At 48.7% G+C, this 20,038-nt stretch overlaps 6 pseudogenes; all 6 read left to right on the plus strand.

Moving 5' to 3' along the window:
- The first annotated feature begins 4,919 nt into the window (after positions 1–4,919).
- On the plus strand, positions 4,920–5,038 carry LOC143958716 (5S ribosomal RNA; annotated as a pseudogene).
- A 321-nt stretch (positions 5,039–5,359) lies between these two features.
- LOC143958574 (5S ribosomal RNA) lies at positions 5,360–5,478 on the plus strand (annotated as a pseudogene).
- Positions 5,479–6,018: 540 nt separating this feature from the next.
- LOC143958808 (5S ribosomal RNA) lies at positions 6,019–6,137 on the plus strand (annotated as a pseudogene).
- A 101-nt stretch (positions 6,138–6,238) lies between these two features.
- On the plus strand, positions 6,239–6,357 carry LOC143958315 (5S ribosomal RNA; annotated as a pseudogene).
- Positions 6,358–9,118: 2,761 nt separating this feature from the next.
- Positions 9,119–9,237, plus strand: LOC143958343 (5S ribosomal RNA; annotated as a pseudogene).
- A 3,894-nt stretch (positions 9,238–13,131) lies between these two features.
- On the plus strand, positions 13,132–13,250 carry LOC143958578 (5S ribosomal RNA; annotated as a pseudogene).
- The last annotated feature ends 6,788 nt before the right edge of the window (positions 13,251–20,038 follow it).

Genomic DNA, 20,038 nt, shown 5'->3' on the forward strand with positions numbered 1-20,038 from the left:
GAGTCCTACAGTTTCATGCAGAAAAGAGAGAACCCCCACCTCCGACATGTAGTACAGTATAACTAGTGCAGCTCCGTTCGGACAAATGTAATCATGGAGAACAACTGGGACCACAGCGAGCCAGCTTATCATGACCTACGTGAACCAGAGTAAAATATGAGCCGGTCATGTCCAGAACCCTGGGGTTCTTCTGGGTCCCGAAGGCTAGTAAGGAGACAAGGCATAGTCAAAAGGGAGGACAGGGGAAGAAGAGAGTGCAAAGACAGAGAGAGAGGAGGTGGGGGGATGGCGGCGGGGAAAAAAAGAAAAATAAAGACAAAAAGGGAGGGGGGGAATGCCACCCAGGGCAGACATGGCCTACGTAGGTAAACTTAGATGTTCAGTCATTTTCTGGGACAGAGGCACTGCTCACCTCCCGAATGTAGTCTTGAGTACCAGTAAAATACCTCCAGGGCCTCCATGTAACACTAAATGCCTCTTCAGTGTTGTGAAGGGTGGCGGTCAATTCTTCCATCCGGAGAATATGATTGACTTTGGAATACCACAGCACCTTGGATGGGGGCTGAGGCTGCCTCCACAGTGCGGGAATGCAGGCCCGAGCGGCATTCAGGAGTTGCATCGTGAGGGTTTTTTTGTATTTTCGAACAGGCTGTTTGGTCAAGTGTAGAAGGCACGCTGCTGGGAACCCAAAAGTTCCTCAAGGCCGGGCATGCCCAGAAAAGGTGTCCCATGGTCCCCGTATCTGAATTTCACCTCCAACAAACATCCGGGATCGATCTATCCATTTTATTCAGAAGGTATGGGACTCTATACCAGCGTGAGACTATCTTGTATCCTGATTCTTGATATTGGTCTGCTTTATGTACTAAGGTCAGGATCTTCCCTATCTGTTGTGGGGTAAATGTTATGCCTAAGTCCCTCTCCCATTTGTGGATAAATGGTGGGGGTTGACTCCTCCTCCTGACTACTCAATAGGTTGTACAGGAGGGGGAGGGTGTGTCGCACAGGTTCCCTTTTGTGACAGATGGATTCATAGGGTGTCAGGTCTCTAGGAGTGTAGGGGGCCCTTTGTATGGCCAGAAGAAAGTGACGAAGTTGATAAGCACTAAACAAGTAAAGCGGAGGGTCAGAAAGCTCGGCGACAGTTTGCGTGGTCGGGAGCCCTCCCGAGGGCCACACCTCTCCCAGACGCTGTTTCCCCACCACTGTCAACTGTCGCAGTTTCTTGTTGGTAAATCCCGGTGGGAAGTCTGGATTAGCTATAACCGGAGTCATTGGTGATGGCAGGGGAGCAATGTGTGTGCAGCGGAACAACCTCCGCACAACAGCCAACGTAGCTCCCACTACGGGGTGACCTCTGAGGTCTTTTGGTAGGGAGGACAGGAGCCACGGGGAGGTCAATAGGGGAATGGATACATCCTCAATCTCCATCTCCACCCACTGCTTGTGTGGGCCATTACAATGCCAATCAACGACTCTCGCTAGCAGAGTCACTCTGTAGTATTGTCTGAGATCTGGGAGACCCAGACCCCCCTTGTCCTTTGGTCTGGCAAGCAATTGCAAACGGGCTCTGGGCGGTTTGCGCGCCCAAATAAAGTCCCGGAGCAGCACCTGCAGTTGTCTGAAAAAAATTGGGGGTAACCGGATCAGTAATGTCTGGAACATGTATAAGATCCGCGTGAGGGCCGTCATTTTGAATGCATTACAGCGCCCGAACCAGGTCAGTGTTAAAGCATGCCAGTTTCCCAAATCAGATTTCAGTCTATCCAGGAGAGGGACAAAATTAAGCGGGTACAATTGCGCTAAATCCGCTGCGATGACACTTGACACGGCTAAGGCATTTGACTCAGTGGAATGGGAGTATCTGTGGAAGTGTCTAGCGGGATACGGCTTTGGCCCGAACTTTATCCGGTGGGTGAAGCTGCTGTATCATCACCCAACGGCTAAGGTGGTGGCGAATGGGTGGTCCTCCCGGGAGTTTGGCCTTAGTAGAGGTACCAGACAGGGGTGCCCACTGTCCCTGCTACTATATGCCTTGGCTGCTGAACCTTTAGCGGTGTCGATTCGTGAGGACCCTGCGATCAGGGGACTGACGATGGGTCGACTAACCGAAAAAATCAGTCAATATGCTGACGACACGCTGTTATACCTGGCGGACTCGGGCCCTTCCCTCGCAAAGGCCCTACAAAAGATAGAGTGGTTCAGTAGCTTTTCCGGTCTTCGTATAAATTGGGAAAAATCCCAAATTTTGCCTATTGACAGTTTTCCACAGTCAGAATCTCAGGCCAGTCTGCCTCTTCAGCGAGTCGGCACTATTAAGTATCTGGGGGTATATGTCTCTAGGAATCCAGCAGATTACATTGCGCTGAATGTAGAACCATTATTCTCCCTGGTGCGTACTAAGATTCAGGCCTGGTCTCGTCTCCCCCTTGGGGTTTGGGGGCGCGTTAATCTGATTAAAATGGTCCTATTACCTAAAATACTGTATGTGTTGTGGCATGCCCCGGTATATTTGCCGCTGAAATACTTTAAATCCCTTGAAAGTCTCCTTAGACCCTTTGTATGGGGGAATAATAGACACAAGCTTGCTTGGCAGGCTTTGAAAAGCCCGACTGATATGGGGGGCATGGCTCTTCCAGATCTAAATCATTACTATGTTGCCTCACAACTGTCTCAGCTTTTCCATGTAGACAAGACTGATAAACAACGTTTTCTTACCCTTCTCTCCCCTACTTGGGCACAAATGGCAGATGATCCAATAGCTGCTATCTCGACGGGGGCGGGGAGCTCAGTCGTGGAGCCAGGTAAACACTCCATGCTTTTTCATTACAGAAAGATTTGGGATCTGGCATCCACTAAACTGAATGTTGCATCACCAAATGACTATACCCCACTTTGGCATAACAAACAATTGCCGGAACTTCAAAAGATCCAGAGTGTTCAGTTATGGGTATCGAGGGGAATATACTACCTGCCTCACCTGATTCACCATGGTACTATTAAAACGTTTCAGGCGCTGCAGGAGGAATATGGTATTCCAAACACTATGCTATTTCAGTACCTACAGGTTCAACATGCACTTAGAACACAATTCCCGCAGTCATTGCCTCGGCCTGCTCCCAATCCTATTGTCACCATAGTGAAGGACACTGATCCCAAAAAGCTTATCTCGTGCTTTTATGGTATGCTTACGGCCCCCGTCTCGGCGAGACTAGCGTATGCTCTGAAGTCCCGCTGGGAGGGTGATGTGGGTGAACTGACAGACGAGGAATGGGAGGAGGCTCTGGAGACGTGCAAGTTGGTGTCCCCTAGACTCCAGGACAGGCTTTCTCAGATTTACATAGTGCATAAAGCATACCTCACCCCACTCAGGACCGCCAAATCTAATATGAATCAATCTGTGCTCTGCCCGATGTGTACTCTTGAGACTGGGACGTTCTTCCATCTTATCTGGTCTTGCCCCAAACTGCAGGAACTTTGGAAACAAGTAGTATCATTTCTACATGATGTTATGGGCTCGCCCTTGGCTCTAGACCCCAAACCTTGTCTACTAGGGATATTTCCTGACGTATTAGATAAAACTACTGGCACTTTCCTGCAGGAAACCTTGTTTTCTGTTCGAAAAGTGATAGCTAGACAGTGGATGAGGCCCCTTCCACCCCGGGTTGAGGACTGGAAACGGGAAGTTAATATTACGCTCCCATACAAAAAATTCTTATATAAAAATAGGGGTTGCCCAGCTAAATATCATAGAATATGGGATAAATGGCTGCAGGAGGCTGCCACGTGTGATGAGGGAATTTGATGTACTGTTACAGTAAATAACATGTCAATGTTAGGACTTTCCTTGACTGTGATACATAATCGCTACTGTAATGGAAAAATGTCTTTTATCTACTGTTATGGTTATGACGCAACGCCTTTTGAATGTTCGGTGTATGCCACTGTGATTGTAATCTCTGCAATAATGTTCAATAAACATTACCTGTTTAAAAGTTAAATCCTCTGCGATGTCAACGCCCAGGTAACGTATAGATTTTTCAGCCCAGTAGAATGGAAAAGCGGAGCGGAGCCTCTTGGCCTCACCATCCAGGACCGATATATTCAATACAGCTGACTTGGCGCAATTGATTTTATAGTTTGATAGGCTGCCGTATCGCTGTAGAGACGCAAGTATATTGGGAAGCAAAATGTGTGGATTGGAGACGGAAAAAATTAGATTGTCAGCGTACGCCGCAATTTTGTGGTGTGCCGAGGGTTTGGATATGCCAGTAATATTCGGGTCATTCTGAACGTGACACATAAGTGGTTCCAGTGTCAGAATAAAAATTAGGGGAGACAGAGGGCACCCCTGCCTCGTCCCATTAGTAATGGGGAAAGAGACCGAGCACCACTTGTTCACCCGTACCGCTGCCGACGGCGTGGAGTAAAGCGACATTACCCAGCTCATCATGTTGGGGCCAAGACCTATATGTTCCAGGGTGGCCTGCATAAAGTGCCAGGCCACCCTGTCAAAGGCCTTTTCCACGTCCATGGACAACATAAGCAAGGGCCTTCTCTGTACATGCGCAGCATGGATTAAATTGAGGACTCGGCCGTATTGTCTCTAGCTTCCGACTTATTTTTATTTTTTTTGCTTGTTTCCCAAGGTGACAATCTTGGCGTTTGTCAAGAGGGTCGAAAGTGCCTGAAGAGATTGCCTACGGGCACATCACCCTGAAAGCACCCGATCTCGTTTGATGTTGGAGGCTAAGAAGAGTCGGGCCTTGTTAGTACCTGGATGGGAGACTGCCTGGGAATACCAGGTGTCATAGACTTCTTTTTATGTTGTTGGCGTTGACCTGTTTTTTTTTTTCGCTTGTTTCCCAAAGTGACCATCTTGGTGTTTGTCAAGAGGGTTGAGAGTGCCTGAAAAGATTGCCTATGGCCACATCACTCTGAAAGCACCCAATCTCGTCTGATCTTGGAGGCTAAGAAGAGTCGGGCCTGGTTAGTACCTGGATGGGAGACCACCTGGGAATACCAGTTATTGTAGGCTTCTTTTTATGTTGTTGGCGTTGATTCGTTTTTTTTTTTTTGCTTGTTTCCCAAGGTGACCATCTTGGCATTTGTCAAGAGGGTTGAGAGTGCCCAAAGAGATCGCTTACAGCAGCATCACCCTGAAAGAGCCCTATCTCTTCTCTTCTCTGAGGCTAAGAAGGGTTGGGCCTAGTGGGTACCTGGATGGAAGATGGCGTTGGAATACCAGGTGCCGTATTCTTCTTTTTATATTGTTGACATTGACCTGTTTTTTTTCGCTTGTATCTCAAGGTGACTATCTTGGCATTTGTCAAGAGGGTTGAGAATGCCCAAAGAGATTGCCTATGGGCACATAACCCTGAATGCGCCCGATCTCCTCTGATCTCAGAAGCTAAACAGGGTTGGGCCTTGCTAGTACCTGGATTGGAGACCACCTGGGAATACTAGGTGCTGTAGGCTTCCTTTTATGTTGTTGGCCTTGACCTGTTTTTTTTTCACTTGTTTCCCAAGGTGACCATCTTGGCGTTTGTCAAGAGGGTTGAAAGTGCCTGAAGAGATTGCCTACGGGCACATCACCCTGAAAGCACCGATCTCGTTTGATGTTGGAGGCTAAGAAGAGTCGGGCCTTGTTAGTACCTGGATGGGAGACCGCCTGGGAATACCAGGTGTCGTAGACTTCTTTTTATGTTGTTGGCGTTGATTCGTTTTTTTTTTTTTTGCTTGTTTCCCAAGGTGACCATCTTGGCATTTGTCAAGAGGGTTGAGAGTGCCCAAAGAGATCGCTTACAGCAGCATCACCCTGAAAGAGCCCTATGTCTTCTCTTCTCTGAGGCTAAGAAGGGTTGGGCCTAGTTAGTACCTGGATGGGAGATGGCGTTGGAATACCAGGTGCCGTATTCTTCTTTTTATGTTGTTGACATTGACCTGTTTTTTTTCGCTTGTATCTCAAGGTGACTATCTTGGCATTTGTCAAGAGGGTTGAGAATGCCCAAAGAGATTGCCTATGGGCACATAACCCTGAAAGCACCCGATCTCCTCTGATCTCAGAAGCTAAACAGGGTTGGGCCTTGCTAGTACCTGGATTGGAGACCACCTTGGAATACTAGATGCTGTAGGCTTCTTTTTATGTTGTTGGCCTTGACCTGTTTTTTTTTTCACTTGTTTCCCAAGGTGACCATCTTGGCGTTTGTCAAGAGGGTTGAGAGTGCCCGAAGAGATCACCTACGGCCCCATCACCCTTAAAGCACCCAATCTCATCTGATCTCGGATGCTAAACAGTGTCGGGCCTGGTTAGTACCTGGATGGGAGACCGCCTGGGAATACCTGGTGCCATAGGCTTCTTTTTTTATTTTTATTTTTATTTAGTAGTATGCGACATACAATGCAAAGGCAACTTCACAGAATGTGTTATACAAATAGTTACAAACAAACGATCATATTGCATGGATATCAGAGCCAATGGTAAGAAGTCCGAGGAGAATAGCACGTGTACAGCTTTGCGGTCATATCAAGATGAGGATAAAGCTCCATCTCGTTGGGATCCTCTACCACTTAAAATATTATTGATACTAGCCCTGCTACCCTCGAAGAGTTTAGATATCCATATAGATAGGGGAAGAGTATTGTGTAGTAGTCAAATGGGGTCGGAACATACCATTTTCTTTTCCCTTTTTTGAGTTAAGAAGGGAAATAGTAGAACTGAAAGGAGGGAGAAGGGGAAAGAGAAGATTGGGGAAGGAAATGGCAGAAAAGGAAAAGAAGGGGTAAGGGGGTGTCGTGGGTAGAGTGGATAGGGTGGGGGTCCCCTCCCAGGGAGCAAGAGACGTCGTCGGCTCACCAGCTCATCAGCTGTCCAAAGTTTGGAACAGCGATCTCCAACGATCACCATGAGCTTACTATGTCTCGCGGAGGTATTCTTCCGAAAAGCGAAACTGGGTCCAGTAGAACCATCTGTTCCCATGCCCCTCCGTTTTATCCCTCATTGTGGCAGTCAGGTCTTCCATTTGTTCAATATCATTTACCCTTGCGAACCACTGGGTCACCATTGGAGCAGATTGCTCTTTCCACTGACTTGGGATGCAGGCCCGAGCTGCATTGAGGAGATGTTTAAGTAAGGACTTATGATAACGCTTTCTCGACATAGGAGTTAGATTGAGAAGAACTGCTGCGGGATCATTGGCTAAGGAAATGTCTGTGAACTTGTGGATGAGCCTCAGGACAGGCTGCCAGAATGTTTGTAATTTAGGGCATTCCCAGAAAATGTGGAGAATGGTGCCAGCCTGTTGCCCACAGCGACAGCAGCGGTCAGATTGACCGGGGACTATTTTGGCCAACACCACCGGTGTACGATACCAGCGTGTGATCAGCTTATATGAGATCTCCTGATATTTACTGCAGAGTGACGACTTATGGGCGAAAAAGAGTATTCTGTCCTTCTGTGGTTTGGAGAATGTAGTTTGTAAGTCCCTTTTCCATTTAGCTAGGAAGGGTGGATCCGTGGAGGATTGTGCGTCTGTCAGGATTTGGTAGGACCTAGAGAGGGAACCACGAATTGGGCCATCATCCAGGCAAAGTTCCTCGAAGGGGTGGAATTGTCTAGAGAAGAACGAATGGTTAGGTAGTGATCCGAGGAAATGGATTAGCTGTCTAGCTCTCCAGCTATCCAATGCAACAGGTACTTGCTCTAGCAGTATGGTCCCCATGGGAATCAAGCCTGTGGGTCCAAGAAATAGGGCTGCTCTCAGAAGCCCTTTCGGGGCTTGCCTGGTAAAGGCCTGGTCAGACAGGCCCGGAGGGAATCTAGGATGTCCAATAATTGGGGTCATAGGAGAAGGGAAGTTAGTCAGGTGGGAAAGGTGAAAAAAACTATCCATCTCGGCGAGCGAGGGGCCAATTAATGGGTGAGTAGTCACACAGGGCTCCAATGGCCTCCCCGCCCAAGGCAGACCAGCCAGTGGAACCCGCGCCATCTCCTGCTCTAGCTTGACCCATAGCTTCAGTTCCCCATGCTGGTGTCTTATCACATATGGTCCCCCATCGGATAGTGTCCGCTGTGTACTGCGCATGCGCAGTACACAGCAACACAGATTCCGAAAATTGCCGAGCATGAACGGCGCCTGCGCACTGAGTCCAGGTTCTATCCCCACTATCCAAGTGGACATAGAGTAAGAATATAAAAGAGCCGAGCGCAGCGAGACCGAGCCGAAGCGTGGTGAGCGAAGCTCGCCTGCGAGGGGCCCTCTAATATTCACAACCCTATGTCCGCTTGGATGGTGGGGCTACCACCTCCACTCACCGCGCAGGCGTCGTTCAGCTTCGGAGATTTTCCGAAGCTTCGTCTGCTCCGTACTGCGCATGCGCAGTACGGCGCAGACACTACATCATGGCCGGACAGTATATGGCAGAACACCGGCACCAGTCAACCACCGGTGTCATGTGCGTCGCTGTGTAATATAGAGCAGGATCCGGGAAGCCAATACCTCCCCGCAATTTCGGTCGCAATAGCATTGCCCTACCAATACGCATATGTTTTCCGCACCAGAGGAACTTGATAAAGATTGAGCGAACCGCATGAAAGAAAGTCTGGGGTATTTTGATAGGTAAGGCTTGTAGTAGATACAGAAGTCGTGGCATCGCGTTCATCTTCAACACATTACAGCGTCCGAACCATGACAGAGCTAGTGGGTCCCATCTTTTAGGGTCCGCTGTAAGCCCATAGGCTTCTTTTTATGTTGTTGGCTTTGACCTGTTTTTTTTGCTTGTTTCTCAAGGCGACCATCTTGGCGTTTGTCAAGAGGGTTGGGCGTGTCTTGAAGAGAACGCTTACGGCCACATCAACCTGAAAGCACCCGATCTCGTCTGATTTCAGAGGCTAAGCAGCGTCAGGCCTGGTTAGTACCTGGATGGGAGACTGCCTGGAAAGACCAGGTGCCATAGAAGGATCTGGTCTGGTTAGTGTCTTGATTGGGAGATCGCCTGGGAATACTGGATGCCGTAGGCTTCTTTTTATGTTGTTGGCTTTGACCTGTTTTTTTTAGCTTGTTTCCCAAGGTGACCATCTTGGCCTTTGTCAAGAGGCTTCAGAGTGCCCAAAGAGAGTGCCTACGGCCAAATCACCCTGAAAGAGCCCAATCTCATCTGATCTCGGAGGCTAAGCAGCGATGGGCCTGGTTAGTACCTGGATGGGAGACAGCTTGGGAATACCAGGTGCCGTAGGCTTCTCATTATGTTGTCGGCGTTGACCTGTTTTATTTTCCCTTGTTTCCCAAGGTGACCATCTTGGCATGTGTCAAGAGGGTTGAGAGTGCACAAAGAAATTGCCTACGAGCACAACACCCTGAAAGCACCCAATCTCGTTTGGTCTCAGAGGCTAAGCAGGGTTGGGCCTGGTTTGTACCTGGATGGGAGACCGCCTGGGTTTTCCAGATGCCGCAGGCTTATTTTTATGTTGTTGGTGTTGACCTGTTTTTTTCGCTTGTTTCCCAAAGTGATCATCTTGGCATTGGTCAAGAGGGTTGAGAGTGCCTAAAGAGATCGCTTACAGCCGCATCACCCTGAAAGCACCCTATCTCTTCTGATCTCAGAGGCTAAGAAGGGTTGGGCCTAGTTAGTACTTGAATGGGAGACGGCCTTGGAATACCAGGTGCCGTATTCTTCTTTTTATGTTGTTGGCGTTGACCTGTTTTTTTTCGCTTGTTTCCCAGGGTGACTATCTTGGCATTTTTCAAGAGGGATGAGAGTGCCCAAAGAGATTGCCTATGGGCACATCACCCTGAAAGCGCCCAATCTCCGCTGATCTCAGAGGCTAGAAAGGGTCGTGCCTTGTTAATACCTGGATGGGAGACCGCCTGGAAATACTAGGTGTGGTAGGCTTCTTTTTATGTTGTTGGCGTTGACTTGTTTTTTTTGTTTGTTTCCCAAGGTGACCATCTTGGCGTTTGTCAAGAGGGTTGAGCGTGCCTGAAAAAATCTACTATGGCTGCATCACCCTGAAAGAGCCAAATCTCAGAGGCTAAGCAGGGTTGGGACCTGGTTAGTACCTGGATGGGAGACCGCCTGGGATTTCTCGATGCCATAGGCTTTTTTTTTAAGTTGTTGGCATTATTTTTTTGTTTTTTTTGTTTTATTCTTTTATTAAGTATAAGTAGAACAACATAAATATAACAGTCAACCATACAGAATGAGCCAGGGTCACAATTACATGGTAACAAAAAATAGGCAGCCAAATAACTCTGGGTTCTCAGAGGGGAGTCCTAGAGTTACATGCAGAAAAGAGAGAAACCCTACCTCGGACATGTAGTACAGTATAACTAATGCAGCTCCGTTCGGACAAATGTAATCATGGAGAACAACTGGGACCACAGCGAGCCAGTTTTTCATGACCTATGTGAACCAGAGTAAAATATGAGCTGGTCGTGCCCAGAACCCTGGGGTTCTTCTGGGTCCCAAAGGCTAGTAAGGAGACAAGGCATAGTCAAAAGGGGGGAAGAAGAGAGTGCAAAGACGGAGAGAGAGGGGGGGGTGGCTGTGGGGAAAAATAGAAAAATAAAGACAAAAAGGGAGGGGGGGGGGAATGCCACCCAGGGCAGACATGGCCTACGTAGGTAAACGTTAGATGTTCAGTCTTTTTCTGGGACAGGGGTGCTGCTCACCTCCCGAATGTAGTCTCAAGTACCAGTAAAATACCTCCAGGGCCTCCATGTAACACTAAATGCCTCTTCAGTGTTGTGAAGGGTGACGGTCAATTCTTCCATCCGGAGAATATGATTGACTTTGGAATACCACAGCACCTTGGATGGGGGCTGAGGCTGCCTCCACAGTGTGGGAATGCAGGCCCGGGCGGCATTCAGGAGTTGCATCGTGAGGGTTTTTTTGTATTTTCGAACAGGCTGTTCGGTCAAGTGTAGAAGGCACGCTGCTGGGTTGTCTGCGATATCTACATTTCTGAGAGTTTTTATCGTCCCGGTCACCTCCACCCAAAAGTTCCTCAAGGCCGGGCATGCCCAGAAAATGTGTCCCATGGTCCCCGTATCTGAATTGCACCTCCAACAAACATCCGGGATCGATCTATTCATTTTATTCAGAAGGTATGGGACTCTATACCAGCGTGAGACTATCTTGTATCCTGATTCTTGATATTGGTTTGCGATGGAAGCTTTATGTACTAATGTCAGGATCTTCCCTATCTGTTGTGGGGTAAATGTGATGCCAAAGTCCCTCTTCCATTTGTGGATAAATAGTGGGTCGACTCCTCCTCCTGACTACTTAATAGGTTGTACAGGAGGGAGAGGGTGTGTCGCACAGGTTCCTTTTTGTGACAGATGGATTCATAGGGCGTCAGGTCTCTAGGAGTGTAGGGGGCCCTTTGTATGGCCAGAAGAAAGTGACGAAGTTGATAAGCACTAAATAAGTCAAGCGGAGGGTCAGAAAGCTCGGCGACAGTTTGCGTGGTCGGGAGCCCTCCCGAGGGCCACACCTCTCCCAGACGCTGTTTCCCCACCACTGTCAACTGTCGCAGTTTCTTGTTGGTAAATCCCGGTGGGAAGTCTGGATTACCTATAACCGGAGTCATTGGTGACGGCAGGGGAGCAATGTGTGTGCAGCGGAACAACCTCCCCACAACAGCCAATGTAGCTCCCACTACGGGGTGATCTCTTTTGGTAGGGAGGACAGGAGCCACGGGGAGGTCAATAGGGGAATGGATCCATCCTCAATCTCCATCTCCACCCACTGCTTGTGTGGGCCATTACAATGCCAATCAACGACTCTCGCTAGCAGAGTCGCTCTGTAGAATTGTCTGAGATCTGGGAGACCCAGACCCCCCTTGTCCTTTGGTCTGGCAAGCAATTGCAAACGGGCTCTGGGCGGTTTGCGTGCCCAAATAAAGTCCCGGAGCAGCACCTGCAGTTGTCTGAAAAAAATTGGGGGTAACCGGATTGGTAATGTCTGGAACAAGTATAAGATCCGCGGGAGGGCCGTCATTTTGAATGCATTACAGCGCCCGTACCAGGTCAGTGTTAAAGCATGCCAGTTTCCCAAATCAGATTTCAGTCTATTCAGGAGAGGGACAAAATTAAGCGGGTACAATTGCGCCAAATCCGCTGCGATGTCAACGCCCAGGTAACGTATAGATTTTTCAGCTCAGTAGAATGGAAAAGCGGAGCGTAGCCTCTTGGCCTCACCATCCGGGACCGATATATTCAATACAGCCGACGGTGCAATTGATTTTATAGTTTGATAGGCTGCCGTATCGCCGGAGAGCCGGGAGTATATTGGGAAGCGAAATGTGAGGATTGGAGACGTAAAAAATTAGATCGTCAGCCTACGCCGCAATTTTGGATATGCCAGTAATATTCGGGTCATTCCGAACGTGACACATAAGTGGTTCCAGTGTCAGAATAAAAATTAGGGGAGACAGAGGGCACCCCTGCCTCGTCCCATTAGTGATGGGGAAAGAGTCCGAGCACTCTGAAAGCATCCAATCTCGTCTGATCTTGGAGGCTAAGAAGAGTCAGGCCTGGTTAGTACCTGGATGGGAGACCACCTGGGAATACAAGTTATTGTAGGCTTCTTTTTATGTTGTTGGCGTTGATTCGTTTTTTTTTTTTTCGCTTGTTTCCCAAGGTGACCATCTTGGCATTTGTCAAGAGGGTTGAGAGTGCCCAAGAGTTCGCTTACAGCAGCATCACCCTGAAAGAGCCCTATCTCTTCTCATCTCTGAGGCTAAGAAGGGTTGGGCCTAGTTAGTCCCTGGATGGGAGATGGCTTTGGAATACCAGGTGCCGTAGTCTTCTTTTTATGTTGTTGACATTGACCTGTTTTTTTTTCCGCTTGTTTCCCAAGGTGACTATCTTGGCATTTGTCAAGAGGGTTGAGAGTGCCCAAAGAGATTGCCTATGGGCACATAAGCCTGAAAGCGCCCGATCTCCTCTGATCTCAGAGGCTAAACAGGATCGGGCCTTGCTAGTACCTGGATTGGAGACCACCTGGGAATACTAGGTGCTGAAGGCTTCTTTTTATGTTGTTGGCGTTGACTTGTTTTTTTTTTTTGTTTGTTTACCAAGGTGACCATCTTGGTGTTTGTCAAGAGGGTTGAGAGTGCCTGAAGAGCTCGCCTATGGCCACATAACCCTGAAAGCACCAGATCTCGTCTGATCTCAGAGACTAAACAGGGTCGGGCCTTGTTAATACCTGGATGGGAGACCACCTGGGAATACTAGGTGCTGTAGACTTCTTCTCATGTTGTTGGCGTTGACTTGATTTTTTTGTTTGTTTCCCAAGGTGACCATATTGGCGTTAGTCAAGGTTGAGAGTGCCTGAAGAAATCTCCTACGGCCACACCACCCTGAAAGAGCCCAATCTCATCTGATCTCAGAGGCTAAGCAGCGTTGGGACCAGTTTAGTACCTGGATGGTAGACCGCCTGGGATTTCCAGATGCCGTAGGCTTCTTTTTATGTTGTTGCCGTTGACCTATTTTTTTTCCGCTTGTTTCCAAGGTGAACATCTTGGTGTTTGTCAAGAGAGTTGAGAGTGCCTGAAGATATTGGCTACGGTCACATCACCCTGAATCTGTTCCATCTCATCTGATCTTGGAGGCTAAGCAATTTTTTCTCCAAATAGGGGAAGACGGTCCCCCGAGTACATAATGCAACAGAGAAATACAGAGCAAAAAGCAGCTGAACAATACTTGATACAGGTATATTCGCAACTGTGAGTCTGCCTTCCATCAATCACAATGATTCGAGGCACGGATAAAGTACTGTACCAAGATCCAGGGTCACACAAACCCCAGGTCCCTCCGGCATAATCCATCCAGAGGGGGGTGTGGGGCCGTCATTCCCAATTTTCCACTCTTTCCAAAAGAGAGAGGGGGTGGAGGGGGTGAGAGATAGGGGAGGAAGGCAGAAAAGAGAAGGGTTGAAAGATCAGAAAAGGAGAAGAGGGGACGAGACACGATGGCAGCCACTGTCCAAGGGGCCAGTCAAGGAAAGCTCAGAGCACTAAGGCGATAGCAGGCGACATCCTTCCAGCGAGAATATAAAGGTATTCCAGATGTCTCAGGTTTGTTTAAAAAATTCTTGTTTACCTTGTGATGTGAGGATCAAGTCCTCCATTTTTTTTAATGTCCTCTATTTTCCTAAGCCAGTGAGTAATGAAAGGGGGGGGAAAAAATTTTCCAATAGAGGGGGATGCAGGATTTCGCCGCATTTATCACATGCCGTAAAATAGATTTTTTTGTACTTCTTAATGGGAATCTGTGAATGGTGCAAGAGAAAGAATGCAGCCTCTTCCTGGATGGAGAAATCTGTGAATTTTTGTGTTATGCATCGGATCTCTGTCCAGAAGTCCACCAAGCTGGGGCAGGACCAAAAAATGTGCAGCAACGTGCCCTCTTCTTCTCCACACCTCCAGCATATGTTCGAGGAAGAGGGGAAACATTTCTGCAGCTTTGATGGTGTCAAATACCACCTGGTGAGAAGTTTAAAATTAGTCTCCTGTATCTTCGTGCACAGTGACATTTTGAGAGCCAAAGTGATAATGCGTTGTCTCTGTGCTGGGGAAAATTAGCAATTAAGGTCCTTTTCCCAGTTGGACAGACAGGTTAAGTGTGGGTAATCTGTTTGAGAGAGAATGTGGGCCAAAGGGCCTTCGCTCCTGCATAGAGTCTCAAACTCCGTCTGAGGGCGGGCGAACGTTTGAGGATTGGGGATGGAATGGAGAAAATGATGTCGTTGCGATGCTCTCCAAAAAGGCAGTTGGAAAAGCCCTGTCGGATCTGTTAGGGTTGAGAAAGAAGGCCATTTTCCATCAATGATGAATTTAGACGCATTGTCTAGGTTGGAATTTCTAAGTGGGTCCCCAGTTCAAAGGTTGGATGGCCACGTATAGGGAATAGGGGGAAGTCAAAGACGTGAGTGTGTTTTGGGTAGCGATCAGGTGACTGACTTTCAACTAAGCCCCTATAGTGGGATGTGACATAAATTCTGTGGGTAAATACTTATAGCACCATATGGCGCTTCTTAGCGGAATTCGGGAGTGAGCTTAGAAAGTTTGTTTCGATTCCAGTCCAATACACGCCCCAGATGGGAGGCCAGGTAGTAGCGTCGCAAGTCAGGGAGAACCAACCCTCCCTGTTGTTTAGACAATGTCAGCTGTGACCGCTTAAGTCTGGGATTTTTGTGGGCCCAGTTAAATTGAGTGAGCAAGGATTGAGCTTGCTTAAAAAACAGGACTGGAATCTGGATCGGGAGAGCTTGGAAAAGATAAGTAAATTTAGGGAGTATGTTCATTTTAATGAGATTGCATCTCCTGAACCAGGAATGGAGGCCAGAATGCCACCCGTGAAGCAAACTGCGGATCTTAGTGACAAGGGGTGGGGGGAAGTTCAACATAAACGTACGCACGATGTCCGGTGGAATGTAAGTACCTAAGTACTTAAGGGCTGTATGGGTCCATTTAAATCGAAAATTGGACTGCAAGTCTATTAACGTTTGCTGGGGGACTGCAACCCCCATGGCCTTTGATCTCAAGAAGTATCCCGTATATCTGGAATTCCCGAAGGAGATTTGGCAAGGAAACTCTGGAATTCGTCAGCGAGAACAGCATGTCATCCGCGTAGGCAGATATCTTGCACTCAATAGTACCCATTTGGAGTCCCGTTATGTCTGAGTTTTGTCGAATTGTGGAGAGAAAGGGTTCCAATGACAGTGCGAATAATAGGGGCGACAGGGGGCAACCCTGTCTGGTTAAAAAACAGGACTGGAATCTGGATCGGGAGAGCTTGGGCTCTGTCTGGTCCCATTCCCGATGTCAAGGGGAGATGAGAGAACCCTATTTGCTTTGACTTGAGCTGAAGGGCGTGAGTATATCTTACTTATCCATGCCAGCATCCGTTCACTCAGACCTATATGGCGAAGGACCGAGAACATTAATGTCCATTTGACCCGATCAAAAGCCTTCTCGGCATCAGTACTCATGAAAAGACAAGGGGTCCCAGATGACTTTGCTTTATGGATCAGGGTAAGCACCTTAATGGTGTTGTCCCTATCTTCCCTGGTGGGAATAAAACCTAACTGGTCAATATGTATAAGGGACTGCAAGTGATGTGCCAATCACGTGGCGAGGATTTTAGAGAATAGTTTTAGGACCGAATTTAGGAGGGAAATGGGTCTGTAGCTCCCACATAGGCCCGGGTCTTTGCCCTCCTTAGGTATCAACGAGATGTGGGCTCTAAGGGTATCCTCAGGAAAATCCCCATTCAAGCTCAGAGTATTAAATAAATTCATCAAGCGCGGGCCGAGAATAGGGAGGAAGGTCTTAAAGTATTGTGCGGTATATCCGTCAGGGCCCGGAGCCTTACCCACCTTCGGAGGTCCCACGGCCGTCTGGACTTCTTCCAGTGTGATCGGGTCCTCCAAGTACTCCCGTGATTCCGATGAGAGGGTTGGTAGACCAGAACCGGTTACATATCTGTCTATATTGTCCTGTCCAGACCCTGAATCGGGCAGGTTGTAGAGATCAGAGTAACATTTTTCAAAGACTTCGGCTATTTGGGTTGGGGTAGAGGCCCTCTGGCCATTCTCATCTATCAACTGTGGTATGTAAGAGCCAGATTTCAACTCCTTTACCGACCTGGCTAAGATTTTTCCGCATTTGTCCCCTGACTCCTACGTCAGTTTACGACAAAACTGGAGTGCCGCTTTCGCTTTATAATGGAGTAGGTCAGCAATATGGGTACGGAGTGTCCCCAATTCAATCTCTAAGGTCCGTGAGGGGGTATGTTTATGTTTCGCTTCCACAGAGGCAAGTTCACGAAACAGATTAGCAAGCTGTTCCCTCCGTGTTCGTTTGATGCGCGCCCCGTGCCTGATAAGTACCCTGTGGAGTACTGACTTGTGAGCCTCCCAAATTATCCCCGGGTCACAGTCCCGCGTTTAGTTTTCTTGGAAATAAAGGTCCAATTCCCTGGTCACATCTGCTAAAACTTCTGGTATCTGGAGGAGGCTCTCATTAAGGTGCCAGAATAGAGACCTAGGTGAGGGGTTCCTAGAGAGGGTGTAGGTAAGGGCTACAGGAGCGTGGTCGGACCAAGTAATATGGCCGATGGAGGAAGAGCTCACCAAGTGCAGTTGGTCATGTGGAATCAAGAAGAAGTCTATCCTCAAGTATGATTTGTGAGGGGAAGAGCAAAAAGAGTAGTCCCTTTCCCCAGAGTGTTGCAGACGCCAGACATCAACTAATTGGTCATTCAGTAAACACTTAGTAATCCGCTTTCTAGAGGAAATGAGGAGCGAGGGGCAAGAGGCAGAAGTGTCAACCGATGGCGAAAGGGGACATTAAAGTCCCCACCTAATATCAACTGGCCCTCTCGAAAGTCACATAATCTGTGCAGGGTAGTTCTAAGGAACGTGTCTTGGTGATCATTGGGAGCGTACACAGTGGCAAATGTAAAAAGGCGCTCTCCAATGTGGCCCCTAAGAAAAAGATATCGGCCCCCAGGGTCCACCAGAGAATCCTGGAGAACCCAGGGGAGCCTGCTAGAGATCACAATGGAGACTCCCTTGGTCTTAGAGGAGGGGTTAGTAGAGTGGTAGACCTTAGGGAAGGATCTCGACCATAGAAAGGGGAGGCTAGTATTTTTAAAATGTGTTTCTTGTATAAAGGCCACATCAGTACAGGAAGTCTTCAGTTCTCACAGGAGGATCCACCGTTTTTCAGGGGAGTTCAGTCCCTTAACGTTTAGAGAGGTGACCTTGACTGAGTCTGCCATCGCTCCTCGGGGAGGGGGACGTCAGAGAAAAGCAAAGAAAGTTGAACCAAGGTAGGTTTTGGGTAGGTAATGCATGGCGGGAACTAAGGGGGAGAAAGGAAGGGCAAATGGAAGGAAAGGTAAAGGGAAAAAGAGGCCGGGCACCTCAACCCCAGGGGGAGAGGGAAATTAAGGGTTGTCCACACTCAACAGTACAGGAAGGGTATACTAAAACAGCACAATTATGCTATAGCGCTTACCAGATGTACACTGGGTTTAAAGCGCTGTCCTACTTGGGTTGGTGGGTAGACAGGTCGGAGAGGGAGCCCCCGAATCCTAGTCCCCCCAGTCCCGGCAGTGGTAAATGTCACGTCTGATACCGGTATGCAAATAAAAGACAATCAGTAACATCATAGAACCAAAAAACAATAGTATAACCAAAACAGAGGTAGAGCATATAACTGTCAGCACTGAGGGGTCTCCTCGGCTCGCCCTAAACGTAGGCATGCACGAGGGAGCCCGTCACAACAGAAAAGGCATCACAGAATGGGATCCACCACCCCCCGTCCCATACCCCTAAAGTACATGCAGTCCCCGAACAAATGCATTTCTCCCTTTGGCAGATTGTCCTCTCCTTACCCCCTCTCTCCCATCCACGCCCCGGGGGGAAAAGGGGCAGGGAAGGGGGGAGTGGAAGGGGGGAAAGGGGGAGGGAAAGGAGGGAAGGGAAGGGTGGGAAGGGGGGGAAGGGAGGGGGAAAACAGGGGAGAGGGGACAAAAGTGCGGAAATGTCAAGTCCTTTAGCGCACTCCCACCAGCAAACACCCGGACCCCATAAATTTCAACTCCTCCCCTCCATGGTCACCACATCAAGATGAAAGAGGAGCAGCCCTGGTCGGTGCATGGAAAATCCGGCAGGCAAGGGGCTGGGGCCACCATCCCTCCATCCAACGGGAGACTTCACCTGGGGCCTGGGGCCCGCCAATTAGTGTCTCTCCTGCATCGCCATCGGGGGCTGTGTAGAGCATCCAGAGGGAGGCTGGGACCGCCCAAACAGTAAGGGGTAAATCCTCCAGGGGGGTCGAGAGTCACCCTGGAGGGAAGCAGTGTCTCGTACCAATAGGCTCAATAAATAAGTCATCCAGGGTCCCCGAAAGCTGCAGAAGGCAATGTCGGCAAAGAGTAGGTGGGAGCCAGAGGGGGGGACGAGGGGCGCAACCAGGGGGAGGGGACACATATGCGGGAATGTCAAGCCCTTCCAGTACAGCGCACTAGGTATCACTCAGACCCCCCAAAGTGGCACTCTCAACCCTCTTGACAAATGCCAAGATGGTCACCTTGGGAAACAAGCGAAAAAAAAAAAAAACGAATCAACGCCAACAACATAAAAAGAAGCCTACAATAACTGGTATTCCCAGGTGGTCTCCCATCCAGGTACTAACCAGGCCTGACTCTTCTTAGCCTCCAAGATCAGACGAGATTGGGTGCTTTCAGAGTGCTCGGACTCTTTCCCCATCACTAATGGGACGAGGCAGGGGTGCCCTCTGTCTCCCCTAAATTTTATTCTGACACTGGAACCACTTATGTGTCACGTTCGGATTGACCCGAATATTACTGGCATGTCCAAACCCTCGGCACACCACAAAATTGCGGAGTACACTGACGATCTAATTTTTTTCGTCTCCAATCCACACATTTCGCTTCCCAATATACTCGCGGCTCTCCGGCGATACGGCAGCCTATCAAACTATAAAATCAATTGCACCGTCGGCTGTATTGAATATATCGGTCCCGGATGGTGAGGACAAGAGGCTACGCTCCGCTTTTCCATTCTACTGAGCTGAAAAATCTATACGTTACCTGGGCGTTGACATCGCAGCGGATTTGGCGCAATTGTACCCGCTTAATTTTGTTCCTCTCCTGAATAGACTGAAATCTGATTTGGGAAACTGGCATGCTTTAACACTGACCTGGTTCGGGCGCTGTAATGCATTCAAAATGACGGCCCTCCCGCGGATCTTATACTTGTTCCAGACATTACCGATCCGGTTACCCCCAAGATCCGCGGCCCTCCCACGGATCTTATACTTGTTCCAGACATTACCGATCCGGTTACCCCCAATTTTTTTCAGACAACTGCAGGTGCTGCTCCGGGACTTTATTTGGGTGCGCAAACCGCCCAGAGCCCGTTTGCAATTGCTTGCCAGACCAAAGGACAAGGGGGGTCTGGGTCTCCCAGATCTGAGACAATACTACAGAGCGACTCTGCT

This window comes from Lithobates pipiens, unplaced genomic scaffold (assembly GCF_037356315.1).
Source record: "Lithobates pipiens isolate NorthernLeopardFrog02 unplaced genomic scaffold, aLitPip1_a1.2 Scaffold_61, whole genome shotgun sequence".
Taxonomy (NCBI): domain Eukaryota; kingdom Metazoa; phylum Chordata; class Amphibia; order Anura; family Ranidae; genus Lithobates; species Lithobates pipiens.